Raw genomic sequence first — 16,598 nt, 5'->3', positions numbered from 1 at the left:
ATTCTGTAGTTTTGGGGTGTAATTCTCTGTAGATATCTATTAAATCCATTTAGTCTAGGGCTTCATTTAGAGTCTCTGTTTCCTTGTTAATTTTTTGTCTAGATATCCAGTGATGTCAGCCGGGTGTTGAAGTTCCATGCTATGATTGTATTGCTGTCGATTTCTCCTTTGAAGTCCTCCGGAAGATTTTTATTTATTTATTTTTTATCCTCACCTGAGGACATTTTTCGATATTTTGTTCAGATAGAGTGGGAGGGAGAGAGAGAGAGAGAAACATTGACATGAAAGGGACACATCGAGTGGTTGCCACCCACACGACCCAACCAGGGTCGGGGACAAACTGCAACCGAGATACGTGCCCTTAGCGGGAACCGAACCCGGGACTCTCCAGACCACAGGCCGATGCTGTAACCGCTGAGCCAAACCGGCCAGGGCCAGATGATTTTTAATATATTTTGGTGTTCCTATATTGGGTGCATATATTTTTGCCAAAGTTATATCTTTCTGTTGGATTGATCCTTTCTGTATTATGTAGTGGCCTTCTTTGTCTCTAGTTAAGGCCTTCATTTTGAAATCTATTTTATCAGATATGAGTATTGCTACCCCAGCTTTTTTTTCCTTTCCATTTGCTTGGAAGATTTTTTTTTTCCATCCCTTCACTTTCAACCTATGTGAGTCTTTTGTTGTGAGGTGGGTCTCTTGTAAACAACATATATATGAGTCATGCTTTCTTATCCAGTCAGCTACTCTGTTTTTTTATTGGATCATTCATTCCATTTACATTTAAGGTGATTATTGATATGTACTTAATTTATTGCCATTTTTGTTTAGTGTGGTTATATTTTTCTTCCTATTTCTTCTACTATTTTACAACAATCCTTTTAACATTTTTGCAGTGCTGGTTTGGTGGTAATACAGTGATACCTCGGTTCTCGAACGCCTCGGTTTTCGACCAAATCGGTATTCGACCAGGAGATTCGAGAAACTTTTGTCTCGGAATCCGAACAAATATTTGGAACTCGAACTTCCGAGATGAGCCGAGTTGAGCCGAATGGCGTTCATTCGGCCCAGCGCACCTTGCTTGCGTCATCAGTGTGAGTGCAGAGAGAGAGTCACGCTTTGTGGAGTCACGCTTTCCTATTTCATTGCTTCGGTTCTCGAACAATTCGGTTCTCGACCGTCCTCCTGGAACGAATTATGTTCGAGAACCGAGGTATCACTGTATATTCCCTTAGCCTTTTTTTTTTTTTGTCTGGAAAGCTCTTTATTTGACCTTCTATTTTGAATGATAGCCTTGCTGTATATAGTAGTCTTGGATTCAGATCCTTGTTTTTCATGACCTTGATTACTTCATACCATTCCCTTCTGGCCTGTAGTGTTTCTGTTGAGATGTCAGCTGAGAGCCTTATTAGGGTTCCTTTGTAAGTAACCTGTTGCTTATCTCTTGCTGCCTTTAGGATTCTTTTTGTCTTTAACTTTTGACATTTTAATTACTGTGTGTCTTGGTGTGGTCCTGTTTGGGTTCCTCTTAGGGCTCTCTGTACTTCTTGAACTTGAATGCCTTCACCAGATTAGGGAAGTTTTCTGTCAGTATTTCTTCAAATATATTCTCTAGCTCTTGCTCATTTTCTTCTTCTTCGGTGACTCCTATGATGCAAATATTATTTTGTTTCCAGTTGTCCCACAGTTCTCTTAAGCTGTTTTCCTGTTTTTTAATTGTTTTTTCCTTTTGGTTTCTGATTGGTTGATTTTTTTCTACCATGTCTTCTAATTCACTGATCTGGTCCTCAGCTTCCTCTACTCTTCTGTTTAGTCCTTCCAATGTGTTCTTTATTTCTGCTATGTCATTATTCATTTCCACTTGGTTGGTTTTCAATGTTTCTATATCTTTACTCATGGTGTTGAGGTTCTTACTCATGCTGTTAAGCTTCCTCAAGATCATGGCTCTGAACTCTACCTCTGATAACTTGCTCAACTGCATCTCACTTATCTCGTCTTCGGTAGAGGTCTCTTGTTCTTTCATTTGGGATTTTTTCTTTGTTTCACCATTTTGGCTATCTCAGTGGGTTTTGGATCCTGCCAAATTTTCCCTGTGGGTGTTGGTGTTCTGCTGTTTGTGGCTCCCTCTATTGGATTTGGATGAGTGTGGTAGAACCCACGTTAAACACCACTGTCAAGTCTTACTTTCCTGGGTAGATTTGCAAACCCAGGAACAGTTCAGTTATCATCTAGCTTTTTGCCTGGAGGCTATTAGTCTTGGTTACTTGAAGAGCCTTGGGTTCTCAGTTGAACCTGGGACAACGTAGCAAGTCCATCAGTGGGATTCAGCCCTTGGTCAGCTGGAGTCTCTGGTATTCTTAATGTCCCAAATGCTGGTGTAGGCAGCATGCTTAATAAATGTAGAGGTACTACACAAAAATCTCCTGTAGGTGGGTGGGCAAAATGCATCACTTCTCTGTTTGCAGAGCCCTGTAATCTGGGCCACCCAATTCAGATACTCAGACTTCCACACAAGCAGGTGATTCCTCCTACTGCAGCCATCTTGCAGGAGCCAGTCAGCCGGAAGTCCCACCGCCTGAGTCTAGTGACTGGGCCTCTCACTGTGTCTTATGTTTTCAATGAGCATGCACTTTAATAAAAATTAGTAAGATCATAGCATGATAATTGGCAAGAATTAATAGCATCCTCTCATTACATACATTTTCCAACTTGTTTCATAGCAGCTTTTGTGAGGGATCAATTATTATCACACTATATTGCAGATGAAAAACTGAGGTTTGTGGAGGTTAAGTAGCAAGCAAGAACTCAACCCTGGGAGTAAGTATAAAGTCCATGCTTGTTCATGGTGTTATCCCATACTGACTGTCCTTGCCATCAGAGGTAAGTTCCTTATAGTCTTAGAAGTTTGTCTTGCACCTCTTTCTATCCCTAGTGCACCCACACAGGTGAGTGCACAGTAGGCACTTCATGTTTGTTGGTTAACATGGTAAACACATACACTTATTGCTCAATAGTAAATGAGCTCCCTATCACCACCTCTTCCTCATCCACCATGCAATTGTGCTGCCAATAGAAATTCCATTACTTTCTGGGGTCACTACATCTTGTGAGTTCACAAAATGGAGCATGGGACTTCCAGGGACTAATGGCTCCCGAGCGAGGAGATAATATCAAGGCTACAGAACTGAAAGGCCAAACCCTGGGATTTGGAGCTATAGCCACCTAAGCACCTTCCAGGACTTCAGCTCACCTCCATCCCAACCAGATGAGTTGAACTCTCCATACAGGCAAGAAAAGGCAATGGCTACAGCAGCCCTGGCCAGTGTGGCTCAGAGGTTAAAGCGTTGGCCAACACACCAAAGGGTCATGGGTTCAATTCCCAGTCAAGGGCACATACCTGGGTTGCAGGTTCAATCACAGCCTCGGTCAGGGTTCGTGCAGGAGGCAACCAGTCAATGCCTCTCTCTCATATCCATGTTTCTTTCTCTCCCCTACCCCTCCCTCCCTTTCACTCTGTCTAAAACATCAAGTAAGCCCTGGCCAGTTTGGCTCAGCGGTTAGAGCGTCGACCTGCGGTCCGGAGAGACCCGGGTTCGGTTCCCGCTAAGGGCGCGTACTTCGGTTGCAAGTTTGTCCCCGGCCCTGGTTGGTCGTGCGGGTGGCAGCCACTCGATGTGTCTCTTCACGTCGATGTTTCTCTCTCTCTCTCCCTTTCTCTCTCTCCCTCCCACTCTATCTGTACAAAAAATGGAAAAATATCCTCGGATGAGGATTAAAAAAAAATAAAACGTCAAGGAAAATCGCCCTGGCCAGTTTGGCTCAGCGGTTAGAGCCTCGGCCTGAGGTCCAGAGAGACCTGGGTTTGGTTCCCGCTAAGGGCGCGTACCTTGGTTGCAGTTTGTCCCTGGCCCTGGTTGGTCGTGCGGGTGGCAACCTCTCAATGTGTCCCTTTCATGTCGATGTTTCTCTCTCTCTCTCTTCCTCTCCCTCCCTCCCACTCTGTCTGAACAGAAAATGGAAAAATGTCCTCGGGTGAGGATAAAAATAATAATAAAATAAAAAATCAAGGAAAATTAAAATTAAATAAAGGTAACAGCTACAAAGAAGTCTTCATGTCCACACATGAGGGATGAGGTGGGGTATCAACAGTTTACCAGAACCCTGTTGCTCACTTCGCTGGTTTCTCTAAGACTTCCTGGGATCCCTGGAACCTAGAGCCACTGTCTCCCCATGTAATGATTTCAGGAAGTGAGCTGATAGGGTCAATAACAAACATCTAGAGTTCATTGTGATGTTGCACAGTCTCTCTCACAATTAGATATGTCCTAGAATGTGTACAGAGATGATCAGTTTAATCTGGGACTGCCTCTTGAAACCTTCCTATAGTTCTCCATGCTCTCTCTTCTCTTTTCTGCTAGCTGGGAGCAGAGGATTCAATGGAGATGGCTGAAGCTGTAGATGAGCCAGTAGATGGAGGGAACCTGGGTCCCTGGGTCCCTGTATTGTATTGTGACCAGGGACAAGAAATAAATTCATAATTGTGTTAAAGCTATGGAATGGGTGTGGGTCATTTGTTACAGTAGCTAGCCTATCCTGATTAATACACTTAATACAAAATATCTCTTGACTTACCTTCTGAATGTGATTTATAATAAGAAATACATATTTTGGTCTTTGTTCATGATTCCTGGCTCACAGCTCCCATAACCTTTGAAATGTCTTAAGTGAAGTGATCCAGGAGTAGGGAATCTTATTTCTGCCAAGAGCCATTTGGATATTTATAACATCATTCTTGGGTCATACAAAATTATCAACATAAAAATTAGCCTTCTAGCCAAGCTGCTGTGTCTCAGTGAATCGAACATAGTCCCATGGACTGAGAAATCCTTGTTTGATTCCTGGTCAGGGCCCATGCCTGGGTTGCGGGCTCCATCCCCAGTAGGGGGTGTGCAGGAGACAGCCGATTGATGTTCCTCTCTCACACTGGTGTTTTCCATCTCTCCCTCTCTCTAAAAAATCAATAAAAACATTAAAAAGATCTCCGAGGAAGGGGCTGCTGCCTCTCCCCAGAACCCTGGGAAGGAGCAAGATGGCCACCGTCCTGCGTGGCTGCAACTCAGCAAAAGCTCTGAGCGCCCTCCAAATCCCGAGTGTCCCCACACAGTTCCAGGTCCAGTCCATCCTCCCTCTGCCGGAGCCCAAGACCATCCTGATGCCTGCCTGCCTGCCAGAAGCTCAGCTCCCAGCTGGTGGGACCACATCTCTCCTGTTGCCCTGGTACCTGGCACAGAGCCAGGCACTGAGCAACATCCCTAATAACTGCCCATGTGTACTGACAGCATTGCATCAAGTGCTCTTCACGTCTTCACGTACTAACTCATTAAACCCTTAAAAAAAAAAAAAAAACACACATTAAAAAAATTTTACTTGCTATATTTGGTCAGGCTAATTTGGTGAGGCGTATGTTAGCTGGTATTGATTTCACGGGCCTTATAAAGTCTGTGGGGTGGGTTCCAGCCCACAGACCTTAAAAGCTTTTTAAAATAATATTTGGGCCTGGCTGGTGTGGCTCAGTGGTTGAGCATCGACCCATGTACCAAGAGGTTGCTGGTTCAGTTCCAGGTCAGGGCACATGCCAAGGTTGTGGGCCTGATCCCCAGTAGGGGGCATGCAGGAGGCGGCCAATTGATGTTCTCTCTCATTGATGTTTCTATCTTTTTCTCCCTCTCCTTTCCTCTGTCTCTAAAATCAATAAAGAAAAAAAATGTCTTAAAATAATATTTGGGCCCTGGCCCGTTTGGCTCAGTGGCACATACCTCAGTTGCGGTTTGGCCCTCTCACATTGATGTCTCTCTCTCTCTCTCTCTCTCTCTGTTTCTCTCTCTCTCTCCCTCCCTCCCTCCCTCCCTCCCTCCCTTTCTCCCACTCTATCTGAAGATAAATGTAAAAATATCCTCGGGTGAGGATTTATTTATTTATATTTTAAATATCTTTATTGATTTGAGACAGAGGAAGGGAGAGGGAGAGATAGAAACATCGATGAAAGAGAACGTAGACTGGCCGCCTCCTGCATGCCCCCAATGGGGATTTGGCCCACAATCTGGGCATGTGTCCTGACCGGCAATCAAACCAGCGACCTCTTGGTGCATGGGTCAACACTCAACCACTGAGCCAATCTGGCCTGGCTCGGGTGAGGATTTAAAAAAATAATAGCCCTGGCCAGTTTTGCTCAGCGGTTAGAGCATTGGTCTGCGGTCTGGAGAGACCCAGGTTCAGTTCCCGCCAAGGGCACGTACCTCGCAGTTTGTCCCTGGCCCTGGTTGGGTCGTGTGGGTGGCAACCACTCGATGTATCCCTTTCATGTCGATGTTTCTCTCTCTCTCTCTCTCCCTCCCACTCTATCTGAACAAAATATCAGAAAATGTCCTCGGGTGAGGAAAAAAAAATAATAATATTTGGTTTTGCTTCAGAGATAGCTCCAGAGATGAAATAAAGGTGTAATGGATGTGTTGTTATTCAAACAAGCCCTTTTTGTTTGAATAACTACGCACACCTGAGTTATGTTAATTCGGTGATATATTTTTTTTTTTTTTGAAGAGACATTTTTGCCTTTATTTCCTGGAATGGCTGACCCCCAGCAATCTGACTTCCCTTTCTTAAAAAGCAACAAGAACATTCTAAAAACCTTCTTGGTTTTGTGGCTTGGTGGTAGAATAACCCCATTGCTCCCTCTCACTCCTCTATGTCCCATTTGTCAAGAGTATATGGATGAGCTATTTTTCCACTTTCTGGGAATGCTAGGTTGTGGGGCAAAGAGGGGCTGGAATAGATCTTTCCCAGACCTCTCTGGTGTGGGCAGCCATGGTGGGCCAAAGAGACAAAACAAACCAAAAAAACATTGCTTAATATGGAGTTCCAAGACTGGGCCCCAAATAGCAAGTGGCTCTCCCCCTGCAGAACGTCTCTCCTGAGTGGTGGCCTCTTGGTGCTAGCTGTTGTACTCCGCCCTGAGATATTTGAGGGCAGCAAAGCCATAGCGGCGAGGCATGTCCTGCTGAAACTCTTCCTTCAGGGTTTTGAGACAGATGCGGTATTGCTTGTTGGACCGGAACTTGGTGATGTCAAAGCTGGGGGCATGAGGCATGCGGATCATGTGGGGTTGGGAAGCACGATGAATCATATTCCTGCGCATCCAGTTCCATGATATGAGTCACCTTGTTCTAGCCAAAACCCACGAACCTCTGATTGTACTCGGGGCAGTTCCATCTCACGACAACATATGGCTCGAAATCGGCCTCCCACTCAACCTGGTAAGGCGTGGTACGGTCCGCCACTTGGCGAAGTTTGTGGGCACGTGGTCTTTTGTCCTGAATGCAAGAGAGTTCCCATGTCCAGCATTGACAGTAACTCAGCTTTAGACTTGGGGAAGGACAGCTGGCAGAGCAGCGTCTCGAATGCAGGGACGATCGTCGCTTTCTTGGTGTTGGTGAGGTGGAGCTGGATGACATCTTCCTGAGGTACTCATAGAGCTCCTACATGGACAGGAAGTCGATGTCCGACAGGAACAGGTAGGGCGTGCCCACGTGCTTCCTGGCCACGTCGCGCTGCAGGTTCATGCGGTAGAACTTGCCCTCCTTGTACACGATGCGGCAGACCACGTTGTGCCGGCTCATGAGCACCGCGGAGAGGAACTGCTGGGCCTCGGCAGCAGACAAGTAGAGGGACAGGCTGATGGGCCCCTCCCAGTGCTTGCAGATGGCCTGGAGCAGATGGCCTTGAGCATCTGGAGCCTGTCCTCGGAGAGCTGAGAGACTAGGGTGACATCTATGTAGTCTGAAGTGGGCTCATACCCATAGTTCAGGAAGTACAGGTGGGTACCGTGGACCGTGAAACGCTCTCGCGGGAACTTATAACACAGGTGGTCCTCATCAAGGTGGGAGAATTCGGTGATTTTTTTACATAACGACAAGCTGAGGGCTAGTTACCAAGGGAACCAATCAGGTGACTAGAGGGTTGAAACTTTTAGCCCCCCCCCCCAACTCCACCTCCAGGGAGGGGAGAGGCTGGAGATAGACTTAATCACCAAAGCCAGTGATTTAATTAATAATGCCTAAATAATGAAGCCTTCATAAAAATCCCTAAGTAGTTCTAAGTGCTACCAGAAGGCTGAATAGGTGGAGATGCTGGAAGGGTAGCTGCACCAGACAGGGCACCGAAGCTCTGCCTTTCCCCCATCCCTTGTCCTATGCATCTCTTCCATCTGGCTGAGTTGTATCCTTTTTATAATAAATCAATAATCTAGTAAGTAAACTGTTTTTACGGAGTTCTGTGAGCCACTCTAGCAAGTTTATCAAACTTGAGGAAGAAGTCATGGGTGAGAAGTATGGTAACGACCTGAATTTTCCATTGACTGTGAAGTGGGGTTGGGAGAGACTGTCTTGTGGGACTGAGCCCTTAACCTATGGAATCTGATGCGTACTTCAGGTAGGTAGTGTCAGAACTGAATTAAATTGTAATACACTGATTCCAAAATGGCAGTGGAGTGAATGGAAGTTACACAGACCGTCTCCCAGGACCAAACTGGAATTACAACTAAAACACAACAAATCAACGGGAAAAAGCAACAGGAAAGCAGCTTGCGAGGACCATATAACCAAGGACACTGACTAGATCCTGGTAGGATTGCAGAGGCACAAGAGGGGGGCTGGGAACCCACAGACAGTAGCAGCCTTAGCTGTGAGCAGTGCCCTCGGGTTAAACTCCCAAGTGGCTCCACAGCGCAGAGCCCAGACAGACGCTAAAATAGCCACTCACCTTGGGCTCTGGCAGAGGGAGGGCAGACTGGACTGGAACTATGTGGGGACACTTGGGATTTGGAGGGGGCTCAGAGTTTTTGCTGAGTTTCAGCCACACAGGACAGTGGCCATCTTGCTCCTTCCCAGGGCTCTGGGGAGAGGCAGTGGCCCCTCCCTCAGAGATTCAACCCCACCAAGGTGGGCCATTGAAATGCAAATTGAGGCTCACTAACAACCAGCATCTGCCCCACCCTTGGGAAATCCCCTACACCGAGCATCTAAGGGAGTTTTTCATTCAACTGAGGACCCAAGGCTCTTCAAGTAACCACTACTGATAGCCTCCAGGAAAAAAGCTGTAGAATAGCTGTACCATTCTTGGGATAGCAACCCTAGCCAGGAAGATGGGACTTGACATGGGTCCAGATGGTGTTGAACGTGGGTCCTCCCTCGCTCATCCAAACCCAGGAGAGGGAGCCACAAATAGCAGAACACCAACACTAACAGGGAAAATTTGGCAGGCTCCAAAGCCCACTGTGATAGCCAAAATGGTGAAACACAGAAACAAAAGCCAAATGAAAGAACAAGAGACCTCTCCCGAATATGAGATAAATGTGGAGTGGTTAAGCAAGTTAACAGAGCTAGAATTCAGAGCCATGATCTTGAGGAAGATCAACAGCATGAGTAAGGACATAGAGATGCTGAAAACAACCAACTGGAAATTAAAAACCACCAAGAAGAAATCAAGAATGACATATCAGAAATAAAGAACACATTGGAAGGTCTAAACAGCAGAGTAGAGGAAGCTGAGGACCAGATCAGTGAATTAGAAGACAGGGTAGAAAAAAATCAACCAATTAGAAAACCAGAAGGAAAAAACGATTAAAAAACAGGAAGACAGCTTAAGAGAACTGTGGGACAACTGGAAACATAATATTCGCATCATAGGAGTCCCCGAAGAAGAAGAAAATGAGCAAGGGTTAGAGAATATACTCGAAGAAATAGTGACAGAATACTTCCCTAATTTGGTGAAGGAAGAAGGCATTCAAGCTCAAGAAGCACAGAGAGCCCCAAGTAAGAAGAACCCAAACAGGCCCGCACCAAGACACACAGTAATTAAAATGCCAAAAATTAAAGACAAAGAGAGAATCCTAAAAGCAGCAAGAGATAAGCAATAGGTGACCTACAAAGGAAACCCCATAAGGCTCTCAGCTGACTTCTCAAAAGAAACACTACAGGCCAGAAGGGAATGGCATGAAGTAATCAAGGTCATGAAAAACAAGGATCTGCATCCAAGACTACTCTGCCCAGCAAGGCTATCATTCAAAATAGAAGGTCAAATAAAGAGCTTCCCAGACAAAAAAAAGGCTAAGGGAATACATTAGCACCAAACCAGCACTGCAAGAAATGTTAAAAGGACTGTTGTAATTAGTAGAAGAAATAGGAAGAAAAATATAACCACACAAAACAAAAATGGCAATAAAGTAAGTACATATCAATAATCACCTTAAATGTAAATGGACTGAATGCTCCGATAAAAAGACACAGAGTAGCTGACTGGATAAGAAAACATGACTTATCTATATGTTGTTTACAAGAGACCCACCTCACAACAAAAGACTCACATAGGTTGAAAGTGAAGGGATGGAAAAAAGTCTTCCAAGCAAACGGAAAGGGAAAAAAAAGTGGGGGTAGCAATACTCATATCTGATAAAATAGATTTCAAAATGAAGGCCATAACTAGAGACAAAGAAGGCCACTATATAATATTGAAAGGATCTATCCAACAGGAAGATATAACCTTGATAAATATATATGCACCCAATATAGGAGCACCAAAATATATTAAAAATCTTCTGGAGGACTTCAAAGGAGAAAGTGACAGCAATACAATCATAGCAGGGGAATTCAACCCCCCACTGACACCACTGGACAGATCCTCTAGACAAAAAATTAGCAAGGAAACAGAGACTCTAAATGAAGCACTAGACCAAATGGATTTAATAGATATCTACAAAGAATTACACTCCAAAACTACAGAATTCACATTATTTTCAAGTGCACATGGGACATTCTCAAAGATAGACCACATGATAGGACACAAACTAAATCTCTACAAGTTCAAGAAGATTGAAATCATATCAAGTATCTTCTCAGATCACAATGGCATGAAACTAGAAATCAATTGCAACAAAAACATGCAAAGTCATTTGAACACATGGAGTCTAAATAGCATGATATTAAACGTTGAATGGTTTACCGAGATCAAGGAAGAAATTAAAACTTCCTGGAAACCAATGAAAATGAACACACAACAACACAAAATCTGTGGGATGCAGCAAAAGCAGTTCTGAGAGGGAAGTTTATAGCACTACAGGCCTACCTCAAGAAATAAGAAAAATTTCTAATTGACTGTCTAACCTCACAACTTAAAGAATTAGAAAACAAACAAAAAGAAAACCCCAGAACAAGTAGAAGGAAGGAAATAGTAAAGATCAGAGCAGAAATAAATGACATAGAGACCAAAAAAGCAATTCAAAGGATCAATGAAACAAAGAACTGGTTTTTCGAAAAGATAAACAAGATTGATGGACCCTTAGCTAGACTCACCAAGAAACAAAGAGAGAGAACCCAAATACACAAAATCAGAAATGAAAGAGAAGTAGCAACTGACACCACAGAAATACAATAGATCATTAACAACTACTATGAACAATTATATGGCAACAAATTCGATAATCTAAGCGAAATGGACAAATTTCTAGAAACACACAGTCTCCCAAAACTGGACTGGGAAGAGATAGAAAACTTGAACAGACCAATAACAACTAAGGAAATTGAAGAGGTAATCAAGACTCTCCCAGCAAACAAAAGCCCAGGCCCAGATGTTTTCACGGGGGAGTTTTACCGAACATTCAAAAAAGAACTAACGGCCCTAGCTGGTTTGGTTCAGCAGTTAGAGCATCGGCCTGCGGTCTGGAGAGACCCGGGTTCAGTTCCCGCTAAGGGCATGTACCTCGGTTGCAGTTTGTCCCCGGTCCTGGTTGGTCGTACGGGTGGCAGCCACTCGATGTGTCCCTTTCACGTCAATGTTTCTCTCTCTCTCTCTCTTCCTCTCTCTCCCTCCCACTCCATCTGTGCAAAAAATGGAAAAAAATGTCCTCAGGTGAGGATAAAAAAAAAGAAAAAGAAAAAAAAAAAGAACTAACACCCATTCTCTTCAAACTATTTCAAAACATTCAAGAAGAAGGAAATCTTCCAAACTTGTATAATGAGGCCAGCATAATTCTAATTCCAAAACCAGAAAAAGACACTACAAAGAAAGAAAACTACAGGCCAATATCCCTGATGAACATACATGCCAAAATCCTGAACAAAATACTAGCAAATCGGATCCAGCAATACAACCAAAAAATTATTCACCATGACCAAGTGGAATTCATCCCAGGGATGCAAGGCTCGTACAACATTTGCAAATCAATAAATGTGATACACCATGTAAACAAAATGAAGAATAAAAACCACATTATCATATCAATAGATGCCAAAAAAGCATTTGACAAAATCCAGCATCCATTTTTGATAAAAACACTCAGCAATGTGGGAATAGAGGGATCATATGTCGACATAATAAAGGCTATATATGAAAGACCTACAGCCAACATCATACTCAATGAGCAGAAACTAAGAGCATTTCCCTTAAGAACAGGAACAAGAGAGGGATGCCCACTTTTGCCACTCTTACTTAACATAGTTCTGGAATTCTTAGCCACAGCAATCAGACATGAAGAAAAAATAAAAGGGATCCAAATTGGAAAGGAAGAAGTTAAACTGTCATTATTTGTAGATGACATGATGTTATACATAGAAAACCCTAAAGACTCCATCAAAAATCTACTAGACTTAATAAATGAATTTGGCAAAGTAGCAGGATACAAAATTAACGTCAAGAAATCTTATACACCAATGATGAACTCACAGAAAGAGAAACTGAAAAAACAATCCCATTTACTATTGTGGCAAAAAAATTAAGATATCTAGGAATAAACCTAAGCAAAAAAGTAAAGGACATATTTGCAGGAAACTACAGGACATTGAAAAAAGAAATAGAGGCAGATATAAAAAAGTGGAAGCACATACCTTGTTCATGGATTGGAAGAATTACCATCATTAAAATGTCCATATTACCCAATGCAATCTATAGATTTAATGCAATCCCCAATTAAATACCAATGACATATTTCACAGAATTAGAACAAATACTTCAAAAGTTTATATGGAACCAAAAAAGACCCCGAATAACCACAGCAGTCTTGAAAAAGAAGGACAAAGTAGGTGGGATCACAATACTGGATATCAGGTTATACTACAAAGTGACTGTAACCAAAACAGCCTGGTACTGGCACAAGAACAGGCATATAGACCAGTGGAACAGTACAGAGAATCCAGAAATGGACCCAAGACACTATGCTCAATTAATATTTGAAAAAGGAGGGAAGAGCATACAATGGAGTAAAGACAGCCTCTTTAAATGGTGTTGGGAAAATTGGACAGCTACATGCAAAAAATGAAACTAGACCATCAACTTATACCATACACAAAATAAACTCGAAATGGATAAAAGACTTAAATGTGACCCATGAATCCATTAAAGTTCTAGAAGAAAATGTAGGCAACAAAATTTCAGACATCATACGCAGCAAAATTTTCACTGATACATCACGTAAGGCAACAGAAACAAAGGGAAAAATGAAGACATGGGACTACATCAGACTAAAAAGCTTCTGCACAGCAAAAGAAACAACCATCAAAATGGAAAGGGAACCCACTGTATGGGAGAACATCATTGCCAATGATACATCATATAAGGGGTGAATTTCCAAAATATATAGAGTACTCATACAATCAACAAAAGGAAGACAAAGAACCCAATTAAAACATGGGCAGAGGAGCTGAATAGACACCTCTCCAAACAGGACATACAAATGGCCAAGAGACATGTGAAGAAATGCTTAGCGTCACTAATCATCAGAGAGATGCAAATTAAAACAACAATGAGGTATCACCTCACATCTGTCCGAATGGCCACTATCAACAAATCATCAAACAACAAGTGTTGGCAAGGGTGTGGAGAAAAGGGGACTCTAGTACACTGCCGGTGGGAATGCAGACTGGTGCAGCCACTATGGAAAACAATATGGTGTTTCCTCAAAAAATTAAAAATTGAACTGCCATTTGACCCAGTGATCCCACTTCTAGGAATATACCCTAAGAAGACTGAAACACCAATCAGAAAGAATATATGTACCCCCATGTTCATAGCAGTGCTATTTAAAATAGCTAAGATCTGGAAACAGCCCAAATTCCATCAGTAGACAAATGGATATAAAAGCAGTGGTACCTATACACAATGGAGCACTATGCAGCTGTAAGAAAGAAAGATCTCTTATCCTTTGAGATGAAATGGAGGGACCTGGAAAGTATTATCCTAAGTGAAACAAACCAAGCAGAAAAAGACAAATACCACATGATCTCACTTATTTGTGGAATATAATGAACATAACAGTCTGAGGAATAGGGTAGACCCAGAAACATGGAAGTAGAGTACAGACTGACAACCCTCAGAAGAGGGGGTGGTGGGGAGAGGGAAGAGATAAACCACAGAACTTATATGCATGTAAGCATAACCAAAGGACATGGACAACAAAGCCGGGTATGGGGCGGGGGGGATGGGGAGGAGGGTGTCAATGGGGTAAAAAAGGAGAAATATCTGTAACAATAAATAAATAAATAAAATTAGAAAAAACATTGTAAAACACCCATGGTGACCACAAGTAAGAAGACTATAGGAAGAAACAGGAGTGTTTTTCCTAAGCAACCCAGAGTTTGGGCACTAGTGTGGCAGCCAGCTTTCTGTTAATCTGAATCATGAGATCTGAACACTTTACTCCACCACTTCCAATTTTTACACCTTCTCTTCTAATTCAAGGGTACCCTTGCTGATTTTACAGGCAGCTGGATTAGGGGAAAGACCACAGAACCTGAAGTCTTGGGTTCTATCTTAGCTCAGTCTCACAGAGGTTATATGCAACCTTGTACAACTCATTTAACCTTTTGGGCCTCAACTTCATCTTGAAAAGTTCAACTTCATCTTGAAAATCATGGTAAGGCCCACACTGCTCCTGAGAATTGTGATAAATAGAAGTGAAAGCCAACTAACTGAAGTATTTAACACCTGTTACTTCTCTGCAAAATCTGGCTCTCCATTTGGGGAAAAGTAGGTGGTCTTACCAGTCTTTGGCTGGTACCTTCAGGGAATGAGACTTGCCTCCAGGAATCTCTCCCTTCCCTGTGATGTTCAGCAAGTTGTTGCACAGTGGAGACCAACATCTGGGTCACTAGCTCAGCTGGACTGCTTCCTCTCCTGCTGCGGCAGACATGGTTCTAAAGTACCCTCTATGACTCCAGCCTCTGGTGTTCATGTCTCTATCTAATCCCATCCCTTTAAGTGTGGATAGGACCTATGACTTACTTGTAAACAATAGAATCTGCCAAAGGGTTTGGGATTACATTCCATCATATATAAGACTCCTTGCTAGCAGACTGGCTTTTTTACAGGGCCTATGGAGGGGGCTCTATGGGCAGCCTGTAGTTGAGGGCTAAGGCCTTTAGTCTTACAAGTGAAGGGAGTTAATTCTGCCCACAATCAGAGAAAGGCTGGAAGTAGTCCCTCACCAATCGAGCCTGCAGATGAAAACTGAGCCCTGGCTGACACATCAATTGTAAGCCATACATGGATCCCTGACCCACATAAACTGATGTTATTTGATGTGTGTTGTTTTGAACCACTAAGTTTGTAGCACTTTATTATGGAGCATAGAGAACTAATACCACAAGCCTTGGCTGGTTTGGCTCAGCAGTTAAAGGGTCAGCCCTCAGACCAAACGGTTGCAGGTTTGATCATTGGCCCCAGTAGGGGTTGTGCAGGAGGCAGCCAATCAGTGCATCTCTCTCACACTGATGTTTCTCTTTCTCTCTCCCTCCCTTCCACTCTATCTAAAAAAATCAGTGGAAAAATATCCTCAGGTGAGGATTAACAACAACAACAAAAAAATCAGCTAATACCCCTGCCCTCCAAAATGTTGCCCAAATTATGTTCCCTGTCTTATTTACTCCTCAAGAGCAAGGTCTTCTATTTTCTGGATTCCTCCTGCCCCAGTGCCTGTCACAGAGACTTGCACATAGTCCCTAGAGGAGTCAGCAAAACAGGAGATAGTGCATTTCTAAAATCATAATGTAAGCAAAGTAGGGAAAAATTAATTGTACTTTAAAAATTTGGTATTGGCCCTGGCTGATTTGGCTTAGTGGTTAGAGTATCACCCCACTGACCACTGTGTCCCAGGTTCAAATTTGGTCAAGGGTATGTACCTTGGTTGTGGTTCATCCCCAGCTCTGGTCGGTTCGTGCAGGAGGCAGCCAGTCGATGTGGCTCTATCATATCATGTTTCTGTCTCTCTTTCTCTCTCCCTCCTTCCCACTCTGTCTGATGATAAATAGAAAAGTATCCTTGGGTGAGGAATTAAAAAAAAATTGATATTGTGTCTGTTATAGGACTTTGCATAGTTATTTATATTTATGGGTCACAGAACAAATACATGTTGATTAGATATATTAATTAGAACTATATTGGGATTCTTTCAGTTTCAAGTGTCAGAAAACTGACTCCTTTTGTAATAAAAAAAAGGGGGGGGGAGTTTGTTGGTTCACATAATGAACATTTTAGAAGTTCAAGCATGGCTAGGTCTA

The 16,598-nt window shown here is 43.1% G+C and overlaps 1 pseudogene; it reads right to left on the bottom strand.

Moving 5' to 3' along the window:
• Positions 1-6,988: 6,988 nt before the first annotated feature.
• Positions 6,989-8,235, bottom strand: LOC118642109 (annotated as a pseudogene).
• Between the last annotated feature and the right edge of the window lie 8,363 nt (positions 8,236-16,598).

The sequence above is a fragment of the Molossus molossus genome, unplaced genomic scaffold, assembly GCF_014108415.1.
Source record: "Molossus molossus isolate mMolMol1 unplaced genomic scaffold, mMolMol1.p scaffold_m16_p_3, whole genome shotgun sequence".
Lineage (NCBI taxonomy): Eukaryota > Metazoa > Chordata > Mammalia > Chiroptera > Molossidae > Molossus > Molossus molossus.
Note: the sequence above shows the minus strand (reverse complement) of the source record. Positions and strands in the feature narration are given on the sequence as shown.